The following is a 23,201-nucleotide window of genomic DNA, read 5'->3' as shown; positions in this document are numbered from 1 at the left end:
CCAAAAAAAGTCACCAATGAAAAAACTCTGTAACAATGTAGAGGTTACTAAAGCACAACCTTGAACAAATAAGCGTCAATCACTGCACTATGCATTATATATTTGTATTTAACTGATTTTAAATTAACTTAAAATAAACAATTTTGGTATGTTCATTAAAATGTTTACCTACACCATGTTGGCCAGATCACAGCTTCATGATATGAAAGCGTCAGATTCAAACAGAAAATATAATTATTTCAACTCTCCCAGACACGGTACTTACACCTGCATGCTACTCACTCCCCCTTCGGAAGGCTGGGTTCAGATCTGTGAGACTACTGCTGCTCTAGTCCTGTCTGGTCCTAGAAGCTGCACAGAGAGTTCAGCAGGCCCAGCCAACAAGGACCTACCCCTTGTGGGCCAAGAGGCCCACGGCAAGCTCCTCGAACTCCAAACTTCCAGTGTCTCCTCTGCAAAAATGAGGATAGCAATAGCACATTCAATGGTTCTCAGGAGGAATAAAGGAGAAAAAGCATGAAAGCAATCACCTCAGGTCTGGCACGTGTCATCTCCCAGATTTAATTCATCGGTAAAAAGGTAGTGACACCTACCAACAACACACAATACCCCACACGTAGCAGTAACATTACATCTCCTCCCCTATCAGTGGATAACATTCACATGTATGACTTTGGTCATTTTTCTTGTTCTGAAAAATGAGTTTACAGTAAATGCCAATGTATATCAATAAGATCTAGGCAGAATTCGTTTCGTTCAATACAAAGCTTGCAAGGAAAGACCTTCATGTCCTGACAAATAAGTAAACTCTGTGATGATGCTACTTGTTTCCTTCTCGGAGGCTTTCAACTGCTAAAAAGTGGCAATAGTGCTACCCAGCCAAAAACATCTATTTCATACTTTCCTCTAAAAACCATTTCATTAGTGTTTATGCAAATCAGACCATAATTAACAGCATTTGCTAAAAATCTCACCTATCCTGAAAGTTGAATTACATATGCCTATCTGAATTTTATTTCCATGATAGAGCCTAGCAAAAAAAAAAAAACAATACAATTGTTATAGACAGGAAGAGAGGGGGTTCTTCTGGTACTTTATAATCAGAAACACATTTATGTAGTTCTGAATGGAAAGATTTGGCACCATTCCTAGAAATTAATGCCACAAAGTGGTAGACAGCAATTTCATTTCTCCTACACTAGGTTGCCTTTTGGTAGTCATGAAATGGAAGAGAGAAAAAAAAAACCTTGCACAAATGTTAGCAGAGAGAAAAAGCCATCAACGGTCAAATAATCCACTACAAAACATGGTTTTCAGAAGAGACATAAAAAAACAACTACTTAAGGCAGCTGGCTGAGGCACTGAAACACAGGTACACCCAAACAGGAGCTGGAACCGCTCTCATCCTCTTCCACCGAGGATCCTTCTAAGGACAGAGATGCGACTTCAGATTTGAATGCTTACTGCACTCACAAACTTCCTGGAATTTACTACTATTCACTCAAATAAGGTCATTTACTTTGCCCAAGTTTTCAGAATTTGCATTTTAAATAATTTCTATAGGCATCAGTAAAAATTCCCAAAGACCCCCACAGCAATATTTTGCTAATTATTTAAGGGATTTTAGTAAGGAGATACAGTAATGAAATAAGTTCTTAAGCTTGAGCTTTAAGACAAAATAAACTACTACAGAAACTAAACTTTACTGGTTTACAAGCCAAAAAAAACCCCCTCATTTCACAAATGATAGAACTTTTAATTATATTGAAATTTAAAACAAGATTTTAGCTGAAAACTGTCTAAACTGAAAATGTTTACTTTCAAAAGTTAAAGACTTACATATTAAGACTTTGACTCTCATCTTTCCTGTGCTACCCTTGAGACAAGTATTTTCTCAAAATTAAGACACTTAAAAATACAGGAAAAAAGGTTTCCATAAAATCTTTAGAGATAGAGAAGTAGCAACTCAAAACTAACATCCAAAAAAGAAGAGTCATGTTCAAAATGACTCTTTACTACACGATAAAACATATACAGTACACAGAAGACACTATAATTTTTCCTGCGGGAACTAATCAGCATTTTTTTAAGGGGATATCTTTAACAATACAATTGTTATTTAGACAATTTCTCAAACTTCCCAGCGAGAAAAGTTATGTGACTTGCTGAAGAACCCAATTTTAAGAATTGGGATGTCAAGTTCTCTAATTTCCAACAATGGGCATGGAGTGCTAGAGAAACGATGTTACTGAGAAATGTTCTAATGATCCTCACTGCGGCTCCTAACTTCTGGTTTCACCGGACACTTCCACCCCATCGCACTCATGGAGCTTCACTCCTAATCACGACTCACCTTCAGCGGACCGCCGGCCTGAAAAGAGGCTGAAGTCCTCTCTCCTGTAGGGCTCTGCCCCAGGACTCTTGGCCCCAAACCTTAAACACTAAGTTCTGGATTCAATGTCTTTATTTATCCAAGGACTTGCTTCTTGATGCATCATCACCTCTGAACAATGCGTAGGTCCTTTTATTCAGTGTATATACTCAAGTCTTAGGTTGATTGTGGGACCCTTTAAAAGACAGCAATGGGTTTTAAACCATCTTTCCCCAGTTTTCATTATTAAATCGGAGTATATGATAATCACCGGAAAGATATTACTTAAAGAATGTGTAACATGGGATCTTGCTGCTTCGACAACATTTAGCACACAAATTTATTCAAGACACGAGTGGTAGGCTCATTCAGTGTTTCACCTTCAAGGACAGCCACAAAGAGAAAACAATGTACTCATAAAGACACCGGAACACAAACTTTCTTCAAAAGTTTCATGTGTTTAAATATTGCAGGATGTTAAAAATTATCTCCAAAGCACAATGGCATGAAAAAATTACCTACATTGGATCTCAACAAAAATAAGGTGAATGCTAATTTGCAATGTATCTTTCCATCACTTCAATCTTTCACGTTTTCAGAGATGAGACAACGGACCAGAGTTCACACACTTCCAAGAGAAGACTGCTTCCATTATGAGTTTTACAAATAAAATATTAAGGGTGAGGATCTGGTATTTCATTTCAAATAGTAATGGCCTATTTTTCCAACCTGGAAAATGTTGACATTCTACCTAAGAATCCCAGCGTTGCTCGTCTTATGTACAGATCCCCAAATCCTTACACCGCCTTCAGCCTGAACGTATTTCAACCAGTTCCCATAATTACTACATTACTATTATCTTAGTCTCACTGCCAAAAACCCAGCTGCAGGCTAACTATGCAAGAATGAGACACTGTTGAAATGACTAAAAAAAAATTTCTTTTTACCCTTAGCGCATTAAGCTAAATCCTGCAATTAAATAAAACCAAGTAACACACACACCCCTCCTCCTCCTCCTCCTGAGAAAAGAAAGGAAACGAGAGAGAAAGAAACAGCAAGTCCTTCTTCCACCTAAGTCAGAAGCAGAGCTGGGGGCTGGGTTGGGAAGAGGGGTAAACTTGGAGGCACAATGAATAAAGGAGGTCTCCGGGGCTTTCGCCCCGAAAACCACAGGGCCACAGCAAGTTGAGCGCCAGCTGCGGGGAAGGAGCCGCCCGGATCCGGGTTCGAGGCCCGCCCTTCCCTGCCTGAGGGCCAGTGAGTCCCCATATCGGGTCCGGGCTATTCCTCCGCCCCACCTCCAGGTCCCCAAGGATTTCCCTCTTCCTCCTCCTTCCTCTCTCCCCCCTTTTATTTTTGAGGCAATCGGCCGGCTCCCAAGGAGGCCGGCTGGCCTCCCCAAGCCCCCGGCCTCCCTGTGCGCTCCGGCCTCAAGCCCCTCCGTCTCTGCGAGACCCCCGAATCCACCAACCTCCCCATCTTTCACGAACACCCCCAGGCCTTCTCACGTCCCCCAAACCTCCCCGTTTACCCGAGCCCCCGGGCTCCCCTCGTCCCCTGGCCTGCCGGAGCCCGCCGACCTCGCCACAAGTCCGTCCTCCACCCATCCCCGTTCTCCCAGAACCCGCCCCCTCGTCCCCCTTCCCTGGCCTCTCCTGTCCCCCCGCCGACTTCCCCACATCTCCGTCCTCCCGGAGACCCCCAGTCCGCCCCACATCTCCCGACACGCCCGCGCCCCGATCCTCCCCACAGCGCCGTCCTCCCCGGGCCCCTCCCTCGTCCTCCCCACTTCTCCGGCCTCCCCACATGGTAGGCCTCCCAAGCGGCGCGCGGCAGGGGTCCGTCTCCGCCGCATCCGCCGCGCGGACCGGCTGGTTGGCCCCGCTCGGCCCTCCGCCCGCGGGCCGCGGCCCTGCCAACCCGCAGCTCCAGGAGCCGGCCCACCCGCCCGCTTCCCGGCCCCCGCCCCGTTCCCGCACTCACTCGGACCGCGCGGGACACCAGGAGGCGAGGGCAGACCACTGCGAGGCGGCGCCGCGAATCGACGGGCGGCGCTCCCTCCAACGCCTCACGCCGCGGGCGCACAGCGCTCCCGGCCCGGCGGCGGCGGCGGCAGCGGCGGGGTTGCGCTCTCGGGTCGTGCTGCGTCGGCGCGGGCCGCGCATGCGCGGCGACCGGCTGAGGAGCGCTTCCCCGCCACGGCGCGCGCCCGGCCGCGTCCCCGCGCCGAGCTTCCGCCCCCCCCCCCCCCCCCCCCCCGCCGGGAGGACCGGGCATGCGCTTGGCGGCCCGCGCTTGCCTTGCAAGTCCTGGGGCTCCGCTCCAGAGACCGCGCCGGACAGTCGCGCCTCTCATTCAGGACGGCAAGGGACTGAGCGCGCATGTGGTGGCCGGGTCTGGGGAAGCCTCGGCGGAGGCCGGGAGGGGCGGACCGCCGAACTGAGGTCCCTGGGGTCCCACTGGTGGCACTCTGCGCCGGCGGGGCTGGACCGACCTCGGGGAAGCCCTCCCACCCGCTGCCCTGCCCACCACAGCCCGGACGCGGCCCTTTTGCAGGGCCTCCCTAGCCCTCCGCCCTGCAGGGCAGCCCCAGCCCCGGAACCCGCAGGGTCGCGCCCCGCAGTGGGCCGGGGCCTGGCCCGAGTCCTCGCAGGTGTCTTCGCCAGGCTTCCTGCCCACCCCGAGGAGTTAGGTGTCCTGGGCCCCTCTGCACACAGGAGAGTGAGGCTCAGGGATGTGTTCCGTGGCATCACAGCTAATGCTGGGCTGTACTTAGATTGGATCCTGGAAAACGGCCTGAAAGAGGCTGTGGGAGGCGGCTGGAGGTAGACAGATGTGGGGCCTGCGTGCTGGTCTCTGGGCTGGAGAAAGAAGAGGACCCCGGGGATCTGGGAGTCACCAGGCCAAGGGCAGCTGAGCAGACCCAGGACACCAAGTGGAAGGGGCAAAAATGCACTCGTCCAGGGGCTTCTTCAGGCATCCTTAGGAGCCTGGCATTTGTTCTTTAGGCCGCAGGCAGCCTGGGGAGGGTTTCAAGCAGGAAGTAATATCTGATTTGTGTTCTTTAAAAAAAAAAAATGACAGCCTTGCGGTAGGAAATGAAACCAGAGGCAGGGCTACTTTCATCTTTATGGGGTCACTTTGATCCTCACCACAAGCCAGGAGGGTCCTGGGATGGATCCCTGCATTGGTCTCCCCACTCAGAGGGGAGTCAGCTTCTCCCTCTCCCTCTGCCCCTCCCCCTGCTCTCTCTCTCTCTCAAATGAATAAATAAAATCTTTAAAAGAACAAAGGTAATAAATATCCCAAACTCATCATTTCCTAATGGCTTTACTACATACTGCCATCATCTACGCTCTCGTCTGTTGTATCTTTACAGCAGAAATCCACGGAAATGACATGACGAGCCGCTGACGTCTCTTCCTGACTGTTCAGTAAGGGCAGGCTGGGAGCTTGAAATCAGCCACGGTGGGAATATGCACCCCATGGAGACTGGCACACGCCACAAATCAGCACACCGCCCCCCCCGCGGGAGCCTGTTATATTTACCAGCGTTGCACGGTCTATGTGCTGCATGGTGAGATGACATACAGTCTGGAAACAATGAGACAGGGACATTTAAAACAAAGCTTCATTTTAGTCCAACGAAATGAAATGCATTCTGAGCACCTGCGAATTCCGTGCCCACCTCTTGCTTCCTCCGCCGTTGACTCTCCGTGATGACAGCTGTGATTTGTGAGCGCCTGGTAGATGCCAGGCGTATGAAGTTGTATTCTCTTATTATCACTTTCCGGTTCAGTGTGAATATTGTCCCATTTCATGAATGAGAAAACGGAGGCACAGAAGGGTTAAGACACTGCCCAGGATCAAACCTTTTGCTCCCTGCCTCAGGGCCTCTTGTCTGGCTCCGTGTGTACCGTCCCCCTTTCTTGCCCGAAGCAACCCAGAATCCGCGACTATGTCATTGGTCGTGTTGTCACTTTAAGTTCCAATTAGTCTTCATATCCACTTGTTCTGCGTTTTCTGAAATGTCATTTATTCTTTGGCTTGAGTGATTTTCCTTTCCATCTTCTCCACTCTCTGAGATTGCATTTAATGGCGACGTTGATAAAGCTCTTTTCTTTAAAGTGATCTTGCCAAAGCGAGGGGTACTTTATAACCTTCAGCAGATAATTAATGCGTGTGACAACCCACAGACATTGCACACACTTCAGCAGGAGGATTGGGAGGAGTTCACAAGCACCTGAGCTGGAAATAAATTACAGGGGAAAGGCCTGCACCCCCTCCCCCGGGAACCCACACTCCGAGGCTGGCACCTCCTCCTTCCCGCAGCATCCTTGTTAACAGTGTCGGCAGCCAGCGTGGTCACCGTAAGGGGGAAACCGAGGCAAGGAAGTGCCTCACCCAGGGCATCAGCAAATCAGCACCAGAGGTGTGTGGGACACAGGAGTTCTGGGCAGAACCCAGCCAAGAACGGGGATTACCTCATGCTAAATCCAGTGTTTGTTGAACGACTGAATGAAGGTTTCCCTATGTACTCCTTTCTCCCCGTGATTATGTACAGCGTGTTACCTTTGACCCTCTGGCTGTGGTTTTGTACTTCTTGACTTGCCTGCATGGTAAACTCCTTAGGGTAAGGAACAGAGTGGCCTAAGCTCCCTAAAATTGAGTTCCTTCGTGTTTACAACGGGGATCATGTGGCCGTTACAAGGAATAAGCAGCATCTGCCTAGGAAAGAGCGGGCGTCTTGTTCACAGCGCATCTCCTGCACGGATGCTCATCTGATAGGGGCCCTGGGTCTGATGCAGGAGGGCACGAGTGCCGCGGTCACCGCCCCCAATACGGACCTGTAGTTTGTAGCTCATCTCGTGTGTCGGGGAGAGTGACCAGGACTCTCTGCTCGTTCCACAAACGGGCTTTGAGGACACATATCTACACAGAGAGCCTTGGGCCTAAATTGGCAGCCCAGAGCCGCCTCCACGGGCAACAAAGGAGCTCTGGGCTCTGCTTGGTTGGTAATTACCATCTCCACCTGGAAAAAACCCTGGTGACTCAGCCGGTTGGAAATGCCACCTATGCCTCAGGGACAGGAAAAGAGCTGGGACCTCGGCCAGCCCCAAAGGGAGGCAGCGGTCTGGCTCCCGGTGAAAGTCAACGTGGCTTCTCACTCGCCTCTCAGGAAAGACCACACAGCTGGGGACCCAGAGCTGCCTCTTCTGTCACGTCGCCCTGCTCAGCCTGGCGCCCCTGCTCTGTGGAAGGACAGAGGACTTAGGTGAGCTCCCGGGTGGCCCCTTGAGCTCTGAAGTCCTGCGAATTCACAAGAGGCTGACATTTAGCCTGTGGCAGGCTATCGGCGGTCCCCACCGGAGCTCTCCGGGGCCAGGACGAAGCCTGGCTCTCACACGAATTGCAAAGCCAGCAGCGAGGCTCAACAAACACATCGCTGTGCCGGCTTTAAAACAACGCTTTAGGAAACCCCCACCTCCAGCAGACGGCCGTGCGGCAGCAGGCAGATCTCGAGGACACACAACCAACCCGCCAGCTCCTCGGTGTCGCGAACCAACTGAGGTTGGTGCAGATCAGAGCAGGGCCCCAGGCGCACCTGCGAGGGGCAGGCCTGCAGACACAGACCTGACAGGGCATCAAACAAAGGGCGCTGAGCTAGGATGGTGGCGGACCAACGTGTCCGATAGTGACAGGTTTCGGGGAAAGACTTCCATGTCAACCCGGCCAGGACCGCGTGTACTTGTCACCCTGGGATCCACCCCCTTCCAAGCAAGTGGGCGGCCTGCATTTAAATATGTGGATATGTTTGTATCTCTGGGCAGAACATAGCATTTGGGAGCGGGCGGGATGTGTCATCCTGTGTTTCTTTTCTATCCACGGGGATGCCAAGTCGGGGACTCTGGTTCAGATGAACACAGTTGTTTGCCTTAAAGGGTCAGGAGGCAGAAAGTGTGACTTAGAACGGCCCCATGCAGCTCTGTGGGAGATGCGTTCTGGGTCGTCCTTGAGGCCTGACACATGGGAGCAGCTTCTGCATCCAGCTGTCTCCTTCCAATTGATACATCAAGCTGCAGGTGTTCATTGAGTACCTACCATGTGCTCGATGCTAGGCCACGTACCGTGGAAGGGCAGAGAAGGTACCAGCTGTGCCACAGGCCCATGTAGACCACAGGGTCACCTGCTGGGGAGAGGAAGGGCCCATGCCCATCTCCTCTCCCCTCCAGGCAATGTCCCTGCTGTCCCTTCACACCTTCATTTTTCCACAGTCACCCTATGCTGATGACCCCCAAACCTGGACCTTGGGCCGGGCCTCTGCCCAGACTCCAGACTGGGGTCCAACAGGCACATTGAGCTCACAGTTCCCCCAGATGGAAGCCCCCCATTCCTAGCAGGCTGTCCTTGCTCCTGGAGCCTGGGCCTCTTCATAGCCCCCTCCCCAAGTCCTCCTTCTGCCTGTCCCCTCTACCCACCCCGTTACCAGTTCCTGTTGCTTTCCCAGGCCAAATGTTCTCTAATCCATCCTGTTATTTCCATCCCCACCTGGACCCCCAGGGCCGCCCCAGTTCCTGGCCTGCGCAGGCCTGGGTCATTGTGTCTTCCCTGGACTGTGGAGGCTAATCTATATCCATCCAGTACATTCGTTTTGTGCTAAAGTCAGCCAGAGTCCATTTGGATTGCTTGTGCCCAATGAGCCAGAACGGCCCCCCCCCTCCCCTGCCCTCGTGCAGAGCCAGCCCTGCTATGTGGAGTGCTCTCTCTAAGCTGGGCAAGGCACCGTGTCACCTGTCAGTTTTGGGGGTCCTACTCTTGGCCCCTGCTCTTCCTCTGACACCCTCAAAATAGTGACAGTCACACTGTGTCCAGATCTCAGAGGCAGAAGGCTGCTGGGACTCTGGGCCTGGTGGGCTCAGTGGTGGGGACTGTCTCTCTCAGCTCCTGGCTGCTTCTCGCAGGGGCACAGTGGCAGGGCCTCGTGAGGACACCCCTGCCCAGCCTGGACTCCCCCATCCCTGGGCCCCGCACCTAAGACAGAAACCGGCCAATAAACACCATCATCTGAACCCGTTATGCCTGCCTCCTTGACCAAGCGTCAACACCGAAGCGTGTTCCCTTCCGCAGGAAAGGGACAGCTAACAAATTGTGCCAACTCTCCCGAGAGCCATAGCTGACCAGCATGTCCCAGTGGCTCCCGTGGAACCACAGCTGCCATGGTGAAGGGGAGAGAGCCCATGCCTCCGAGTGCGAAATAGCTGGGCTTACATCTTGGCTTGGTGGCTTCCTAGCCATGGGACCTCTGGACAAGTCACCTAATGTGTTGAGATTTTCTTTTTTCATTTACGTTTTACTTATTTAAGTCATCTCTACCCTCAAGGTGGGGCTTGAACTCACGACCCCGAGATCAAGAGTGCACACTCTTGACTGAGCCAGCCAGGCGCCCCACCTAAAGTTTTTGAGTCCCAGTTGTTCTGTCTGAAAAAGTAGGGATGGTGATACTTCGTTGTCAGACTGTTGTGAGCAGGGAAGAACCGAACACGTGCCAGATGTGCATGCGGTAACAGATGCTCTCTCATCGACCCCCTGCCCTCTCCCCCAGTGTTTGAAGGAAGGGGCAGGACAGCCCCGGCCTCTCTGCACCTCTCCTGTCTGCTTGGGGTGTGGGGAACGGGGGCCTGACCAGCAGGGGCCTGACCAGGCTTGGTTCCACTGGTCCTTCCCTCACTGCCCTGCCCTCCGGTCACAGCCTCACGACACAGGGAGCCTATAGGACAGGGCTGGCCAGCCTGCAGCGGAGAAGTTCCGTTCCAATTGGGGCGCACAGTTGTGGCTGTGAGTCAGGCCTCAAGTTCAGTCTCCCCCTTAATAAAGCCACTATTTGCATCTCCAGCGTCTCTCTCATTGGCCTAGAACTCAGGAGGGAAGAGGGAATTTATTTCCTTAGCAAATATTTGAATAGCGCTCTCATGCCAGGCCTGATTCTAAGAACTTCGCCGATCTCAACCCATTTAAACCTCAGAGCAGCCTTGGAGGTCGCGAGTCCCGTGACCCCCTTTTGACAGATGACCCTGAACTCCAGAGAGGTAGCGGCCCAATCGGCCTGCAGCTGACTGAGAGCCGGGGGAAGGTTTGAGCTCAGGCTGCCCAGCGCCCAGAGCCCCACTCTACATGTTGGCCATGTCTGGAGCCTCTGCCAGCGCGTCGCGTCCTGTAATGCTCCTTCAATCCGCAGAGCACCGCAGCCTGTAAAATGTATTAGGCTGAGAGTCCTATGTTAAGACAGAGCATTGGCTGGGAGGAAATAGATAAGGAATTTGGGCTTCCCGGAGCTCTGGATCCCGCAGACCCTCCCCTCCCGCGGACCAGGGCCACTGAGCCCTAGCTGGGTGAGGCCTAGGAGGGATCAGAGGAGCACGCAGGGGTGGCTTCCTTCTGGTCTGCGCGCCTGCAAGCAGAAGTTACTAACTGGATACCAAAACACACCAGCCACGGCGCACATATCTACTAAACGTGGAAAACATCCCGAAAGAGGAGAGGGGGAGAAGGTCGCTTCAGACCAAGGATAGGCAGGCAGTGCAAGCCAGTGGGCCCAGGACCGCGGCGGCCTTGAAGGAAGCCTCGTGCAGAGGTCCTAATGCCCAGGAAGCAGATGAGAGTGCAGAAGCTCAGGCTCCTTCTCTTTTGAATGATTAATGTAAATTTAGTGAGGGTGCATATGGCAGGGGGAAATAGCAGCAGGAAGGCTGTGCACCCAGCGGGGGCGGGAGGGGGAGTGGGTGCCGGCGGGGGCTCAGCACTGCTGGTCTGCAGCTTCGGGGGCAGCCCAGCTCCACCGCTCCCCAGCCGGTGGCCCGGACCTCCAATCCCCAATGTCTCCCTCTGGGGTGAAGGGCCTGCTGGCATGGGAAGGAGCTCCCGTCAGGAGTGGCGGTCGTGGCAGTCACAAGCTGTTCCTCGGGGGGGCACTGGGTGCAGCCCAGAGGAGCTGGCCTGTGGGGGGCAAGGAGTCTGGTCAGCCTGGGGCAGGACAGGAGAAATATTTCCCGTCAGGGCCACAGACTCCCTGGAGTTCTCCTGCGACCAGCGTGGGCACCCAGAATGTGCTGGACAACCCCCACAGAGACTGCCGTGTGCACCTCTGGAGCCTGGACCCTGGCCTGCGGCGGCCAGCCTGGTGGGCGGATGGATGGGAAGGGCCATGGTCACAGGAGGCAAGCAGTGAAGGCCCGGCCCACCCTGTCTGGGCAGGGGACTGGCTGGAGGGCTGGCTTCCTGGGTGTGTGACCAGTCCAGTCACACAGCGCCCTGTGCTCAGAAGGGGACTTATGATTGGGGTTCGACACCCTGCTGTCACCATCTGGAAATTCTTTTTTCTTTTTCTTTTTTTCTTTTTTTTTTTTTTTTTGAGATGGAGAGACAGAGAGAGAGAGAGCATGCACTCAGAGGGAGAGGGAAAGAAATCTCAAGCAGACTCCGCACCCAGGGCAGGGCCTGACTTGGCTTGATCCCATGACCCTAAGATCACGACCTGAGCCGAAATCAAGAGTCTGATGCTTTATCAACTGAGTCACCCAGACACCACTTGAAATTATTCTCTCTCTTTTTTTTAAGATTTTATTTTATTTATTCATTTGACACAGTGCGAGAGAGCACGAGCAGGCAGAGCGGCAGGCAGAAGGAGAGGGAGAAGCAGGTTCCCCACTGAGTAGAGAGCCCGATGGGGGGCTCGAGCCCAGGACCCTGGGATCATGGCCTGAGCTGAAGACGCTTAACCGACTGAGCCACTCAGGTGCCCCAACCCCTTGAAATTCTTCTTAATTGTATCTTTGAGTTTTGTAAGTGAGGTCCAGGGACAATGCAGCAGACTGGGTGGGGGGCTTGGAGCCTTGGCCCCACCCCTGGTCACCTCCCGGCCTCCTTGCCTCCTAGGGTCCTGAGTCCTGTCCAGCCTCACCCCTCCTGCACCCACCCCAGGGCTGCCGCCTTCCACCCCTGGCAAGCGGGGCATAGTCGTGGCTGCCCCCACCCTTGGCTGGTAGTCCCACAGCACCCTCTCTGATCCAAGCACCAAACATGTCCCCGAGCTGTCTAATCCTTTGGAGGTTGTTCTCCACGATGGTTGGGGTGATGGCCCGCAGGAAAGGGAGGTAGACTTCCTGCCTCTGGCTGGAGCGCCACGTTTTCATTTTGTACTGGGCTCACAAATTATATAGCGGCCTGCGTGGCTGGGGCAACAGAGAGAAGCCATGAGCTTAGAAGTTCCAGCAAGAGGGGCACCTACTGGCTCAGTTGGCAGTGCATGTGACTCTTGATCTCAGGGTCGTGAGTTCAAGCCCCACGTTGGGTGTGGAGATTACTTATAAAACAAAACAAAACAAAACAAAAAAACAAAAATGTTCCAGCAAGAGGGGATGTCTCCCTAGGGCCCCCTTGCTTCCCGTCAGGGCAACAGCCTGGCTTGGAGACCACAGGCTCACCCCACAAGACTCTCAGCCTCTGCTTGGAACCCACATCCCCTGATCTCCACGTGCAGAAGGACATTTTCTACAGGACGTGGTGACAGTCGAATCGTCCAGCAAGAGCAGGGCTGGGTCAGACTGGGCAAGTCGCTCCAGGCTAGAGAGGCAGCAGTTGCTAAGATTCCTAAACTTGGAACCGTCTGGATGTTAGGGAATCCAGGCGGTGTGCAGGCCCAGAATCGAGGCTTGGCAACAGGGAAAAACCACCGAGCGTCAGGAGGAAGACAGGCCAGACTGCGTGGCCGTGCATAAGAGCCACAGAAGCGTGAATTTTATCTTTCTGGCCAGTTCTCAAACTGTGTCGGACGGCCAGTGGTAGAGGCCAAAGTGGTTTTATTGGAGCAGACATTTCCTGGAAGTGTCCTCTCTGCTCCTTACAATGGATGTGAACGGTGCTGCATAAGAGAATCACTTTATAAAAATATCGCGGAAGGCATCCATGGACGGGGGCAGTGGTGCTGCCACGCCAGGGGAAAATCTTCCTTTCCTCCAGGAAATCGTCCTCCCAGGGCCGGTCCGGGGGGAGGAGCCCGGGGGAGGTTGAGGGAGGGTGGCCCAGGATGGATCGCTCGGTTAAGAACTGAGAGACCCGTGCAGTCATGAACACATGTTTTAAAAAATGTAGGTAGATGTGCAAAGACGTGCAAGATACAGTCCCCCCTGGTGAGTCTCCTGCCCCAGCAAAGGAATGATCCCACATCGGCTACCGGGATGGGTTTTCTATGGCTGCGGGAACAAACCACAGCCTGTAGGGCTTCAATACAACACAAACTTCTTTTCTTACAGGCCTGGCCGCCGGCAGTCCGATGTGGATCCCATGAGCTCAAGTCAGGCTGTCGGCAGAGCTGGTTCCTTCTGGAGGCTCAGGGAACACTGCTTCTTTGGCTTTTCAGCTTCTAGACATGCCTTCTTGGCCTCTGGCCCCACTTCAGAGGGACCCTGTAATTACACTGAGACGACTAGACAATCGAGGAGATCGGCCCCTCTCTGGGTCCTTAACTAAGTCACACCTACAAAATCCCTTTTGCCACATTAGGTCACGCATTCACAGGGCCCAGGGATTAGGATGTGGACATATCTGGGGGAGGGGGAGCCATTATTCTTCCACCACACTCACAGTTACAAAAAGTCGAAGCATCACAGTGGGACAAGGGGATTTAGAGGTCCCAATACGGAGAAGTGACATTCGACTCGGCGATCTGGGAGGACCCCATTGAGGAGGTGGCGTTTGAGCTGAGACAGCAGGTAGGGAGCACAGCAGGCCGAAAACAAGACCACAAGCAAAGGTGCTGGGGTGGGGGGGTAAGGGGTGTTGGCTGGAGCGTCAGGCAAGTAGAGGGGGTGGACAGGCACATGGTCATGGTGCCTAAAAACCCTTCCCTTCCAGGGAAACTGTCACAGGTGACCCTCAAAGCCTCATGGCCTTGACCTTGCCAGAGCCCCAGCCAGGGAGAGCTGGGCAGGGTGGGCAGCTCATTCCGGAGGAAGCCCGCGGACCTGCCATGCAGATGACCCGGCTGCACTGGAAAGCTGCCCAAGCCAGGGCGTTTGGCCAGCTGACCTGTGTCAGGAATTTGGACAGGGAGACATGGAGAGAGTCCTGGAGTTGCTGGTGGTGGCAGGAGTTCAAGGACACTCAGGAAGAAGCCCTGCGGCCAGAGGGGCTGCCAGGGCCCGAGGGAGCTCGAATCCTGAGGAAGTAGGAGGGAGCCATGAGTAGGCAGAAGGTATAGAAAATCTAGTTGTGAGTGAGCCAGAGCTCCGAGCTGGCCGGTGGCGGCAGGAGCCCTGCGAGGAGGCAGGAGACACAGTGCCCAAGAGGCGGCGGGTGGATGAAGGCCGGCATCCCGTGAGGGGAGGCCACTCCGGACCAGCCAGGCCCCAAGGCTCTCCATGGTTCCTGGCCTCCCCCGACTCTCCCGGCTTCCCTGCGTCCCATCCTGGCTGCAGTCCCTGGGGCGGTCAGAGTAAGACCCTGGTCCTGGGGCTGGAGGACACTGTGAACAGAGCTGCGGAGGGAGAGCAGGCCAGGAGGGAGGGCAGCGGAAGTCCCAGCCCCGCTCTCTCAGACAAGTCCCTCCCCTCCTGTGTCCCGAAGCCCGTGCAGTCTCTTTGCCCAGCCCTGTGGCCCCAGAGCCTCCCCCATCCCTGGGAACTGCGAGTGGTGACCCCAGAGTCCAGCCACGCGGGAGCCCAGCTGTCCACCATTCCTGCTTCACGGGAGGCCAGTGAGTTCTGTCCGGGGACCTCTGGGGAAGCTTCGGGGCTGTCTTCAGTGGGTACTTACCACCATCCCCCGTTCACAGCGTGGGACGTCGGGCCAGGTGACTTTCCCACGGTCACACGGCAGGGAATACATCTCTCTCCACCAGATGTGCTCTGAAACCCCACCATGATTTCAGAATACACCAGCTCACCAGTTCATTTATCCAGTGGTACTGGTGCCTGCGATGACCTACTCAGGGAGACACGCACACGCTACACGCGCACGGCTGGAGCTTAAGACAGATCCTTCCAGACACTACAGAACAGGGCCCTGTGCTGGCGAGGGGCTCTTCCGGGGAAAGGTAGGGGCCAGGAAAGGCCTCTCTGAAAAGACAGCTTTTGCAAAATAAGTCAATCGGAGAAAGACAGTGATCATCTGATCTCACTCATATGTGGAATTTAAGAAACGAAACAGAGGATCATAAGAGAAGGGAGGGAAAAATAAAATCGGATGAAGCGGGGAGGAAGACAAATTGTAAGAGGCTCTTAATCACAGGAAACAAACTGAGGGTTGCTGGGGGCGTGGATGGGGTCACTGGGTGATGGGCATGAAGGAGGGCACGTGATGGAATGAGCACTGGGCCTTATATAAGACTGATGAATCACCGACCTCTACCTCTGAAACTAATAATCCATTATGTTAATTAATCGGATTTAAATACAAATGAAAAAATTAAGAAGAAAAGAAAAGGTAGTTTTGGGGCAAAAACCCGAATGATGAGAATGAGCCAGCCGTGTGAAACTCTGTGAATACAGCGATGCCAGCAGGTCATGAACTCTGTATTTGTTTATTTATTAAAGGCACAGCGTTAAATCAGCAGCATTTAAAGTGCATTTACGGTGACTTTGGGGCAGTTGTAGGAAGTCACCTGAGCAGGTGCGCAGGGGTGGCTCACAGTCTAATGCAGTCTAATGCACAGGACCGAAGTTACTGCCGTGCGTGGGCTGCTGGCCGGCTGCCGCCCTGGCCCGTGTGCTCTGCTCTTCTTCCCCGCCCTTCGAGGCCGACCTCCTCTGACCAGATGGAATCTTTAGGTTTCCCAGAGCAGGTGAAGGCAGAGGGGAAGCGGAGAAGCAGGGATGTGTGGGGGAGGCTGAGCACAGGTGGTGTGGCAGCTCCCGAGGAGGAGGACACATCGATGAACTGTGTCAACTTTCTGGTATGTGACAAATAGAGTGAAAGGACTTGAAGAGATGGACATTGCCCTCGAATGCTGGACCGTGCTTTTCTGGCTATGACACAACACTGGGAAGGGATGGCGTGGGTCCCAGCTTCGTGGATGTTGCATTTATAGGTCTAACCTACTGTCTGTGGCCTTGGGAGGGAGTTTGGATTCTATTTGAACGGTGACTGGAGGCCACTGAAGAGGTCCTTGAGTGGGGGTGTGATGCAATGTCATTTATGTTTTTAAAATCTCACCTGGACTGCTGTCTGGGGAGCGGGCTGCCGGGCAGGCGCAGGCTTGAGCCCGCAGAAGGCCGGGTGCCAGGACCTCCATCTGACTCCCCGGTCCTCTGGCCTGTGCTGCTGAGGTCCCAGCATGCCTTGCAGCCACCCCTGCCCAAGGGCGCACTGTGCCTCCGTCCACGTGTCCCGGTTTGGAGACAGCGAGGCCTCTTCCCTCTCCCCCAGCCTCCATCAGCACAAGGTGCCAGAGCCAGATTGAGTCCCTCCCATGCCCCACAGCCTCCCTGATTCTCTGCACACAGTCTTCCCCCCACCCCACTCCGAGGCTCTGGAGGAGTGTTCAGAAGCTGACGAGATGTAAGCCTCTTGCGTGCGCACACGAACGCCATGGCAACGGCAACGGCAGGACAGCAGCAGAGGAAGGCAGCCTGGAATTCGCCAACCCAGAGAGCCAACCATCTGCGAGGCCAATGCCTCCAAATGTCACCTTTTCTAAGTGCTCATCTCAGCCCCGCTTTGCACAGAGCAGAGGCGACAGTGAAGCGGCATGAGAATCAACAGCGAGTGCACGTGAAACCCTGTCATGTGTGTATGTTCCTGCTCCAGTGTGACCGCGGAAAGGAAGCCAGAGGGACCGGTCTGAGCTAGCGGGCAAGGTAGACGTGGGGCTGGGAAATTTAGGTCATTCGTGAGCGGAGGGATTCTCCATCCACCTCCATGCCCATCAGGCTTCTAGAAGTCCCCTGTCCGCAGAGGTAAAAGTCTCTACGTTTGGATCAAAGGCCCCAATCAATCTGACCTCTGGAGCTTGGGTTTTCACAGACTTGCCTGTCATCCTAATGGCAGTGACAGTGATGGCTTTCCCACGGAGTATGTGACATCTGCTAGGACTGTGCTGAGCCCTTCGTGCATGTTGGCTCACCCACTCGGCAACAAGCTTCACAGGAGGCACTCTGCTCACCTTCTGTATGAGGGTGAGGGAAGATGCTGAGAGGCGGTGAAGTGCCCATGGTCGCCCGGCTGCTGGGATAAGGAAGAGGAACTGAAACGCAGAGGTCCCGCTCCAGAGCATGACCTCTCAACCTCCACGGAGGGGTCAAGGCAGCCTGACTGATGCACTAGTCCAAGCGCTGGCTCTCTCATGTGGCTTCTGAGGAGCTCTCGCACCAGGTGCTATGGACAGTGTCCAGCTGTCTTGGAGGGTTGAAGTCCGGGCTAGCGGACCACAGGGCTGAAACACACAGTGTTACAGGCTACAGCAAGCAGACTGTGCGTGCGAGCCCGCAGGGACACGGTGATGGCATAATTCACAGCAGCAGCGTGCTGCTCCAACGCTGGTCACCAGCTCCTTGTGCCCACCTGCCCTTTCACACACGGCTCTGTCAGAGCCCTTGGTCCAGGCCTGGATGTAGGACCCCCTCCCCACCCCCACCTTGCCCCATGCAGGAGCCTCACCCTTTGCCTTTCTTCAAGCCTGAGTCTTGCCACCAGCTGCCAGAGTGAGAGGAGACGAGGGTGGGAGGAAGGTGCAGACTCTGGGGACCAGTCTGCATGGTCTGTGAAATGGGCGAGAGATGGTCAGAGAGGCAGCCACTTTCCCGCGCGTGGCCTCTGAAGCACTGTGACTCCATCCACTGGGAATGTGACCCCAGAGTAAGAAAGACCCAAATGTGCGAAGCATTTCAGAGGACCAATCCACAGTAACTGGAAACCGATTGAACATGGAGTTTTGGAGCAGGGGATTGAGAATGACCCTGAGGTTGGAGCCCAAAGGCCTGGAAGCATCCAGATATCCCACCTGGGCCACCCCACCCTCCCTGGAAGGTGGCCGGGAGAGAGTGGAGCCAGAAGAGAGTCCAGTGGGGACCACATGTGGGAAACAAGACTGGATCAGGCAGCCAGCCAGAGCCCCTAATTGGGGTCCGGTGGCCAAAAGCCCGAGGCAGGCTGCCTATTCCACCTGCTGCCTGCACCGACCTGGGCTTTGAGAGGACGCTGGGAGCAAGGGAAAGCTCTTCTCAGGACAGTGGGGGGAGGGGCTGCCCTAAAAGGGGCAGGGGCAGGGGCAGGATGGAGGTTGTTAGAAGAAGCAGTGACAGGGAGAGGAAGAGCCGTTTGGGGAACAAGTGAAACTGGCTGAGAACGTATAGTTAGTGGTGGTGGAGGGGACTGAGCCAGGGGCCCTATGTGGGGGCCAGGAGCTCAGGGGAGACGTCAGGCTGGGCGGCGCAGCTGGGTCAGGGATGATAACAGGTGCTCTTGCTCCCTTGTAAGGACACAGCTTGGCGTCCTGCCCTGCCCCTTCAGGCAGCTTCCTTGTCCCGGCACCATGTCCCCAAGACATGCTCAGGGCTACCTGGCAGGTCTGGGGCCCCTTCCTGCCTCCCCACCTGACCCCAAGCTCCCAGAGGCCTTAGGCTATGCCCAGTTCATCTCCGGAAGCTCAGTTTCCCGCCAGGCCATCCAGCCGCAGCACGTGTGGGTCAGAACGTCCTCCAGACCCAGGGGCTTGTCAACTCCTCTCTGCTTCCTGTCACCCAGCCCCACACCGTTGTCTCAAACAACAGAAACTTATTTTTCACAGTTCTGGAGGCTAGAAAATCCAAAATCAGGGTTGGCTCTTCCTGGCTCACAGACAGCCACCTTCCCACGGTGTCCTCGTATGGGAGGGGAGAGATCTCTGGTGTCTCTTCCTCTCCTTGGAAGGACATCTGTTTCTACAGGGTCAGAGCTTGACCCTGACGACCTCCTTAAGGGCTCTGTCTCCAATGTAGTCACACGGAAGTTTAGGGCTTCAACATATGAATTTGGAGGGGGACACAATGTCGTCCATGTCATCCATCTAATGGTGGCAAGTCCCGTTGTTTGAATGGGGCCCCCCAGAAGGATTTGTTGAAGCCCTGACCCCAGAGACCTTATTTGGAAAGAGTGTCTGTAGACGTAGTCAGGTTACTTCATGTGGGTGACGCTCACCTAAGAGGGCTGGTGTGCCCGTAAGAAGGGGAAGGGGACACAGACACGGGGGAGAGCTCCAGGGGACATCGGGGCAGAGGCTGGAGGGACGCCGAGGGGCACCGAGTAGCCCCGCCACAGCCCGAAGCCAGAAGAGGCAAAGAAGGGCCCGGCCCAGCCACACCTCACCTCACACCTGCGGCCTCCCAGACTGTGAGACGACATGTTTCCGCAGTTTGAAGCCACCAAGCTCGTGGCACATTGTGATGGCAGCTGTGGGAAGCAGACACATCCCTGCCCTCCGCCCCCCCCCCCCGCCCGGGACAGCCCCTCCGTCTTTCTTTTCATCTAGAAGCCCTGCAGGCCAGGCAGACTGCCACCTGTGGGTGCCCACGTGACCCGGGCTGGCGCACCCCTTTGCCCGTGCTGTTCCTCTGCCTAAGCTGCCTTCCCCTTGTCCGTCGGCAAACTCCTACTCATCCTTACGGTCCAGATCAGAGGTCTGGGGCTGTGATGGTTTCCGAGTATAGATCTCCCTCAGGTTGACTCTCACACGTCATTCCTTGAACACTGTGCTGAAAGCGACAGAAGGGCTGTGTGCGTGCGGAATGGTTGCCGGAGCATCGGACCCTCGGGATTGCGGACTGGGAGCCAGGACCACGGCCACCACCCAGCCTCACCAGGGAGGATCGGGGGGAGTATCATACCACCTATCCCCAGCCCCAGAAAAGATTAAAATACAAAATTCCAAGTATGGTTTCTGCCAAATGTATACAGCATTCACACCATCATACACTTGAACCATCGTAAGTTGAGCCATTGTAAGTCAGGACTGTCTGCAGGGTCAGCCGTTGCCTCCACAGCTTCTTCCAGCCCGTCCCTTTCCTCACGGTCCTCATGCTGCCGCCGGGTTCCTGGCTTCCCATTTCCCATGTATCCTGTTCCCCCTCCTCTAAGCATGAGCACTGAGAGCCAAGAGTACAGCGCCTGGCCGAGACCCGGTGATGCCGGTTGGATGAAGGTATGGAGAGCTGGCTGGCCGGCTGGCTGGCCAGTGGGCAGAAAACCAGGGCCGCTTCAACGCGACCGGCTCTGTGGGAGCCGTGTGCCAAGTGCTCTGCCCTGGCCTTAGCGTGCAGCCAGCCAGGCTTCGTGGGACCCTGATTTTTTTTTTTTTACAATTTGGGGAGGGGCCCCCTTTAAGAAAAAGAATTCAAAAACAGGTGCAGGGCGTTGAAAGTGGCCTGTGTGAGGGAGGGCACCCTGAAGCTTCACTGACCTCAGGGCTGCTCACTTGGCTGGAAAAAGCGAAGCTGTGGCTTGAGTGCAAAGGGGCAGGGACGCCCGGGTCGCAGGCACTTCTGCGCATTTCCCCACTTCCTCCCTGCTCTGACCGCAGACCGCAGACCGCACTTTCCCACTTTCGCAGAGATTGCTTCTCCTTGAGACAGCAGGTCGAAGGAGGCGGCCCAGGAAAGCCTGGGTCCCCTCGGCCCCCCGCTGGCCGGGGCTAGTGGGGACTTCAGCGTCTGTGCTTTCCAAACCCAGTCCCCCGGCCGCCCGGGGTTCCCTGGGATCTCCCCAGAGGCAGCGACACACGCAGGGAGGGAAGCTGCGCGTGGAGTCAAGGAGCAGCTCGGTCCCACCCTGCTGGTCTCGACAGAGGAGAGGGCCTCGCTCTCCCATGCAGAATCCCTTTCCAAAGCTGCCTGAGGGACACATGACCCCCGCTGGGCGGCCTGAGACCGCAGGAGTGTCCTCTCCTGCAGCCCCGGAAGCCAGACGTCCAAAGCCAAGGTGTGGGCAGGGTTTCCTCCCGAGGCTCTGGGGGAGGATCTTTGCAGCAGCTTCCAGCTTCTGGGAGCTCCTGGCGGTCCTTGGCATTGTGCAACCGTCACCTCTGTCCACCTCCAGAACTCTCCTCTCCCCAAACGACACTCTGTCCCTGTTACACACGGACCCCCTGTCCCAGCCCCTGGCTCCTCCGTCCACTCCGTGTCTCTGCGAACTCAGTGACACCAGGGCCCTCACAGGACTTTTGAGATGGGCTGATCTCACTGACAAGTGTCCCTGAGGCACATCCATGTTTTAACAGGTGTCAGGCTGTCCTTCCTTTTCAGGGCTGAGTAATATTCTACTGTGTGCGTGTGCCACACTGTCACCTTCCTCTGTGCCCAGACACTGGGGTCACTTCTGCCTTCTGGCCACTGTGAATAGTGCTGCTGTGAACACGGGCAGAAAATATCCCTTGCAGACTCTGCTTTCCGTTCTTTTCAGGAAATACCCAGAAGTGGAATTGTTGGATGAGAGGGAGACGCCGAGACAGAGACGAGGATGGAGAGAAATGTCTATATAGAGAGGGAAGCCGACATAGCGAGTCACAGAGAGAGACACAGAGACAGGCAGACAGACACACACACACACACACAAAGAGCCCAGTCTGTACACACGGCAGCCACTCCGGTGGTGTCGGCTCAAGGACCGGCAGTCTACATATGGACCGTTGCCGCCAGTGTGGACAGGGGCTGGCACCCCGGTTGCCCACTTGGAGCCAGCCTGAGCCAGGCCTGGTTTTCAAGCTCCTGCTGGGCCCCAGGCACAGAGATAGACACACAGATACTGAGACAGAGACTGATGGGGAGACAGGGAGAGAGAAACAGGGAGAGACAGGCAGACTGCCCCTCAGCTGAGACAGGCTGAGAGGGATGGAAGGGTCCCTCTGCTTGCTCTAGGCTGCAGGCAGTGGGCCAGCACGTCCTTCTCCAGAGCCCGTGTAGCCAGCCTGGCTTGGAAGGTTCTTTGATTTCCAGCTCCCCCATTTGTTAAGCTATAGAAAGGCCTCCCCTGTGCCTCAGGGGAGGGAAGCAGGGTTCCAAAGGCTAATATAGAATGTGATGACACCATGTTTGGCCCAAAGAAAACAACCCAGAGAAGCCGGGCTGGTTCTCAAATCAGCACCATGTCATCAAGCATGAACTATCTTGTGGTTAAGGTTGGTTTGGGTGGCTTCCAAGGGAAGTTCAAGTTGCTTTGGCTTAGGAGACACACTCATGCCTCTGTGTGTGTGGGTGCCTATGGGTGTATGTGTGTGGTGTGCGGTGTGTGTACTGTGTGTGTATGTATGGTGTGTGTGCGAGGTATATGGTGTGTGAGATGGTGTGAAGTGTGTGGTGTGTATGCTGTGTGTATGAGATGTGTGGTCTGTGAGGTGTATGCTGTGTGTGGTGTGTGTGGTGTGTGTGTTCTGTGAAGCATGTGTGGAGTGTGAGGTGTGTCGTGTTTGTGAAGTGTCTGTGTGGCATGTGTGGTGTGTGCTGTACGTGTAAAGTGTGTGTGTGAGGTGTGTGTGGTATGAGGCAGACGTGTGTGGTGTGTGTGAGGTGTGTGTGAGGCATGTGTGAGGTGTGTGTGAGGTATACATGTGTAGAGCATGTGGTGTGTCTGACGTGTGTGTGAGAGGCATGCATGTGTGAAGTGTGTGTAGTATGTGGGAGGTGTGTGTGGTATGTGTGTGACATGTCTGTGAGGCTTATGTGAAGTGTGTGAGGCATGTTTAAGGTGTACATGTGTGGAGCGTGTGGTGTGTGTGTGAGGTGCATGGAGTGTGTGGTGTGTGTGAGGTGCATGGAGTGTGTGAGGTGCATGGAGTATGTGAGCTGTGTGTGAGGCATATGTGCTGTGA

General features: G+C 54.8%; 1 protein-coding gene across 2 annotated transcripts in view; it reads right to left on the bottom strand.

Moving 5' to 3' along the window:
* LOC125282002 (focal adhesion kinase 1-like) overlaps positions 1–4,507 on the bottom strand; it is a 97,138-nt gene extending 92,631 nt beyond the window's left edge. For both annotated transcript variants that reach the window (XM_057312991.1, XM_057312992.1), the window contains exon 1: positions 4,355–4,507. The gene's annotated coding sequence lies outside the window, so the exon portion shown is untranslated. The remainder of the gene's footprint in view (positions 1–4,354) is intronic.
* Between the last annotated feature and the right edge of the window lie 18,694 nt (positions 4,508–23,201).

The sequence above is a fragment of the Ursus arctos genome, unplaced genomic scaffold (assembly GCF_023065955.2).
Source record: "Ursus arctos isolate Adak ecotype North America unplaced genomic scaffold, UrsArc2.0 scaffold_16, whole genome shotgun sequence".
NCBI classification, from domain to species: domain Eukaryota; kingdom Metazoa; phylum Chordata; class Mammalia; order Carnivora; family Ursidae; genus Ursus; species Ursus arctos.
This window is presented reverse-complemented; position numbering and strand designations above follow the sequence as displayed.